Source organism: Protobothrops mucrosquamatus, unplaced genomic scaffold (genome assembly GCF_001527695.2).
Source record: "Protobothrops mucrosquamatus isolate PMUCROS unplaced genomic scaffold, P.Mucros_1.0 scaffold3988, whole genome shotgun sequence".
In the NCBI taxonomy this organism is placed as follows: Eukaryota; Metazoa; Chordata; class Lepidosauria; order Squamata; family Viperidae; genus Protobothrops; species Protobothrops mucrosquamatus.
Genome location: NW_015389926.1, coordinates 30,362 through 35,574, shown reverse-complemented (window position 1 = coordinate 35,574; position 5,213 = coordinate 30,362). Strand labels below are relative to the sequence as shown.

The window sequence follows — 5,213 nt, the reverse complement described above, 5'->3', positions numbered from 1 at the left end:
TGAAGCTCTTTCCACACTCCAGGCACTTATGCTGTTTCTCTCCAGTGTGGATCTTTTGATGTCTATAAAGGGCTCTCCTCTGACTGAAGCTCTTTCCACACTCCAGGCATTCATATGGTTTTTCTTCTCTGTGAATCCATTGATGTCTATAGAGCTGTTCACCCAGAGTAAAGCTCTTTCCACACTCCAGGCATTTAAATGGTTTCTCTTCAGTGTGGATTCTTTCATGTTTATAAAGGGTCCTGCTCTGACTGAAGCTCTTTCCACACTCCAGGCATTTAAATGGTTTCCCTTCAGTGTGGACCCTTTGATGTATATAAAGGTGTCCCGTCTTCCTGAAGCTCTTTCCACACTCCAGGCATTTAAATGGTTTCTCTTCAGTGTGGACCCTTTGATGTATATAAAGGTGTCCCGTCTTCCTGAAGCTCTTTCCACACTCCAGGCACTTCTGCTGTTTCTCTCCAGTGTGGATTTTTAGATGTTTATAAAGGTTTCCCCTCTGACTGAAGCTCTTTCCGCACTCCAGGCATTTAAATGGTTTCTCTCCAGTGTGGATCCTTTGATGTCTATAAAGGGTGCCCCTCTGACTGAAGCTCTTTCCACACTCCAGGCATTTAAATGGTTTCTCTCCTGAGTGGATCCTTTGATGTTCATAAAGTCTTCCCCTCAGACTGAAGCTCTTTCCACACTCCGAGCATCCATAAGGTTTCTCTCCAGTGTGGATCCTTTGATGTCTATAAAGGCTGTCCCTCCGACTGAAACTCTTTCCACATTCTAGGCATTTATGCGGTTTTTCTCCTGTGTGGATCCTTTGATGAACATAAAAGGTGCTCCTATCACTAAAGCTCTTTCCACACTCAAAGCATTCATAAGGTTTCTCTCCAGTGTGGATTCTTCGATGGTTTTTAAGATCTCCATTTGCTTTGAAGGATTTTCCACATTCCGGGCACTGATATTTCTCTCCTCCCTTCTGGATTCTCTGGGGATTCCCGGGTCTTCCGCCTCTTCTGAAGGACTCTCCGCCCTCCAGGCCCGTCTCGGGGTCTCCGCCCGTTTCCTGCTCCCCGCTTCTCTCTCCAGGCGGCCTCCTTTCCCGGAGTCCCCTTCGGCTCATCCCTGCCGGGCCTCCCCCGCCGTCTCCTCCCGGGGCTGCTCCGCGGGGCCTCCTCTCCTCTCGGGCGGCGCCTCCTTCCTTCCTTCCTCCGCCGGGCTCGCCCGTCCTCCTGCAGGGGCGAAGGGGGAGGAGGAGAGGAGGGTCACGGCTTCGTCCCTTCCCCGGAGGGGAGTCCCATCTCCGCCCGGGGAGGAAGGCCGAAGCCTCCGCCTCTCATCAGCATTTCCACGGCAAGAACAAGACGGACTCGGCCTCCCTCCCAGCGCCCGTCCCGCCAGACCAGGCCTCGGCCTCCTCCCTCCCTCCCTCCCTTTTCCGCCAGAGACCCTCTGGCACTGCAACTCCCAGCATCCCTTGCGCCCTACCTGGGTCCGAGTCCGCCCGTGGATGAATCAATTAGGGCGCTTCAGTTCTATTTGTTCCCGGAAGTGGAGGCGAGACTTCGCTGCGAGGTCTGTTCCTGGCTGCTCTTCCTCTTTCCTTTGGATGGACCGCCCCGAGGAGTTCTCCTGCCAATCGCTGCCCTGCCCAGAGCGACCAATCGGCGTCCTGCTTCCTCTAATCCGCCAGGTGGCGCCTGCGCAGTAGCGAAGCTTCCCTTCGGCAAGGAGGTGGGGCGAGGGGCTCCCCTGGAAGTCTCCTCCCCCCCTCGCCCCCCCCCGCATCCAGGCCGGCGGAGCTGAGGGCCCCCCTCCCCCCTCCCCATACTGGGGGTCTCTCCCTGGGCAGGGCGGGGGAGAGCTGGGGGGGGCGCTTCCTGCCTTCTTCCTCCTGGGGGGCTCCAGCCAGGCTCCCCCCGCGGCCCCCAGCAGCCCGTCTCCCGGGGAGGGGTGGGAGCAGGGGAGGAGAAGGGCGGGGGGAGGTGAGAGGAGCCTTTCCCATATCTGGGGGGGGCCGCCCCGAAGAGGAGGGGGCCCAGCTCTTCCCCGAAGCCCCCCCTGAAGGCGGGAGGAGCAGAGACGGAGGGAGACTGGCCGGGGAAGGAAGGAGGAATCTCCTGACAGGGAGAACTGTTAACCCGTGGAACTACCTGCCTCCAGAAGCTGTGAATGCTCCAACACTGGAGGTTTTAAAGAAGAGACTGACAGCCATTTGTCTGAAGCGATCTAGGGCTGGGATAGGCAGCCTTGGCTCTTTTATGACTCGTGGACTTTGACTCCCAGAAGTCCTGAACCAGCCATGAAGACTCAGGATTTCTGGGAGTTGAAGTTCACAAGTCATAAAAGAGCCAAGGTTGCCTACCCTTAAATAGGGTCTCCTGCATGAGCATATGGATGGACTAGATGGCCACCAAGTCCCCTTTCAACTCTATTATTATTGTTGTTTGACTTCAAATATTTTTATTCAAATAACGCTTTTCCCAAATGTATTTCTTCAGGTCCCGTCCCCCCCCCGTTCTACCTTGCCAAAGAGGAAGGAGGAAACGGGGGGGTGGGAGGGTGAAGGAGAGGAGACAGTGCCAGAAATGGACCACCTTTCCCAGCCTCTTGGGGGGCTTCGGACTGGGGTAGATTTGGGGTGCCCTATAATATCTAATGCTGCTCCCCCTTTTTAGGCATTGCTTTCAGAGGAGAATCCATCCACCCCACCTCACCTCACCCCCCGAGGGTTGCACGTATGTTGCTTCCTCAATCTTGTGTCTTCCATCGCAGGCCGGAGAGATTGAAATTTCTGCACAGGATCTTGGCCCTTCCTGGCACTGCCTTCCTCTGGGCAGAGAGAGCTCGGAGTTGGTTCCTGGGGTCTCTTGGGGCCCCTCTGCCAGCTTGGGACTCCCAGCCCTGAGTGCCAGGACTGGGACTACATCCATGTATAGTCAAACCCATCTTTTACTTTTGCAATATTTGTTATGCTTTTTCATAGAGCGAACCCCACTCTGACGTCTTTGGCCCTAACAAAGGTTGGATTAGGAACCAGCTGAGCATTTCCAGGCCAGAACGTTCTTCAGTGGAGTGAGAGGTTTTATTCTGAGTTCAACGATTCCCAAAGTTATCTTCTGAGTTTGCAACACTTTAGCAGACTGAATGTAACTTTAGGGTAAACCAAAAATACAACAGTGCCATTTTCTTTCCTTGAAAAGCCAAACTCTGCCTGGGGNCCCCGCTAAAATTCCCTAGGCCAGACCCGCTTGTTGGAAAAGCCATGTCTTTAGGGCGCGGCGGAAGGAGGGGAGATCCGGGATCACCCGGATCTCTGGGGGTAGTTCGTTCCAGAGGGTGGGAGCTCCCACCGAGAAGGCCCTCCCCCTGGGGGTCGCCAGCCGGCACTGTCTGGCTGACGGCACCCTGAGGAGACCCGCTCTGTGGGAGCGTACCGGCCGATGGGAGGTAACCTGCGGCAGAAGGCGGTCTCGGAGATATCCAGGTCCGATTATTAACTAGCCATTTCTATAACAACTAATGAATCCAGTCAGTAAATCCCAAAATTCCCCCCCCCTTTTTTTAGTCATCAATTTTTTGATACCTTGCTAAGCACTGGTGGTCCTCAAATATTGTGGTACAATCTGTGAAAAGCTGTGATGTAAGAGACACGGACAGCAACATCCCATAATATTAAGCATAAACCTTGAAAATGAGCATTGCATTAAAAGAACGTTTGATTCAATACAAACCAGAGACGTTATTATTAGGAATATTAGGAAAAAACATAAAGGTGATACATACTTAATCATAGACATGATAACGGCGGCAAGAATCCTGTTTGCTCAAAATTGGAAAGCAACTGAAGTGCCTAGTGGGGATGCATTAATAAGGAAAATTATGTCTTGCGCAGAATTGGATAAGATGACTAAAGAATTAAAAAACCAGGAAGAAATAGAATATTATCTCATTTGGAATAAATTTTACAAATGGAGGGAAAAAAGAATGGAGTCAACAGAAGAGATATAAATAGATTAAGATACTAGGAATGTACAGTTGTGTATATATATAAATAATACCTATTTAAATGTACAGTATGATTGACAAGACGAAGATATATGTCAAAGACGATATATCATGTTCAATGTTTTTAATTTCTTTTTCTTTCTGTGTTCAATAAATTTTTTTAAAAAAGGACGTTTGCATGGGAAAAAGTGTCACTGTCAGGATCCAGTTATATTTCCTTTCTATCTCTCTCCTCTAATCTAAAACCAATTCTTACCCTTTCCTGGGTCCTGCCATACTCCCAAGGGGGAGGGGAGATAATGCATGCGGGTTTTATTACTTTCACTTCCTCCATTCACGAAAAAGTAACCTTTTGTTTATTCGCCTCTACTAACCATTAAAATGGAACTATTTGACTCTCATCCTATTTCCCTCTGAACCTCTCTTCCTTACGGGGCAACTAAAAAAAAGGGTGTGTGTGAAAAGACACAAACCTCCGGAATCTGGTTTATTTCTCCGTAGGCAAGATAAACTCTGAAGAGCTGGTGGATGATCCTGGAGCCGGTTTGATGTTCTCTTTCATGGGTTTAACACCTAGAGAATGGCTGGCCTGAGACAGCTGGAAGGAACGTGGGGAGGAGTTTGCTTAGGGACACTTTAAAACATCGATGTATACGGGAACCCCTCGGATCCTGTCTATGATGCCTGCTATCAGTTTCTTTTAAGAAAAGTTCCTGTTGGAAGAGACCGTTTCCAAGAGTTCTGCTTTCTTAAGATGTAGACTGAAGTGGGTCCTTACAGTCCCGAATCAAATGAGACTGTGGCGAAAAGGGAGAATTTCAACCATACAATTTCTGCTAAAGCAGAAAGCTTCTATATCACAAGGTTATGATAAAACTATACAAGTTACAAGCATGTGCAAAAAAAGTGCAAGGCAGGTAAACCGGAAGGTAAACAAGGCATTGTGAGGGGTGGGACAGGGGGGAAAAGCAGGCCCATGCCTTTGGGGATCTGGCAGAGCAAGGATGGGGGGACAGAGGGATAGGTGGGCTCTGCAAAGTTTTGAATCTGCCCAGTCATTCAAAAGTGCGAATGATGGGATAACTTTTGAAAAATTCTTATCTTCGAATCACGGTTATATAGAGCTTTTGGGAGGTGTTGTAACTTTGAACGGTCACTAAATAATCCGTCGTACCTCGAGTACCTGTTGTTTAGTAGTTCACCACTGAAATTGT

At 49.9% G+C, this 5,213-nt stretch overlaps 1 pseudogene; it reads right to left on the bottom strand.

Moving 5' to 3' along the window:
• The window catches only part of LOC107298453, a 30,990-nt pseudogene that overhangs the window by 9,902 nt on the left and 15,875 nt on the right, over positions 1–5,213 (bottom strand).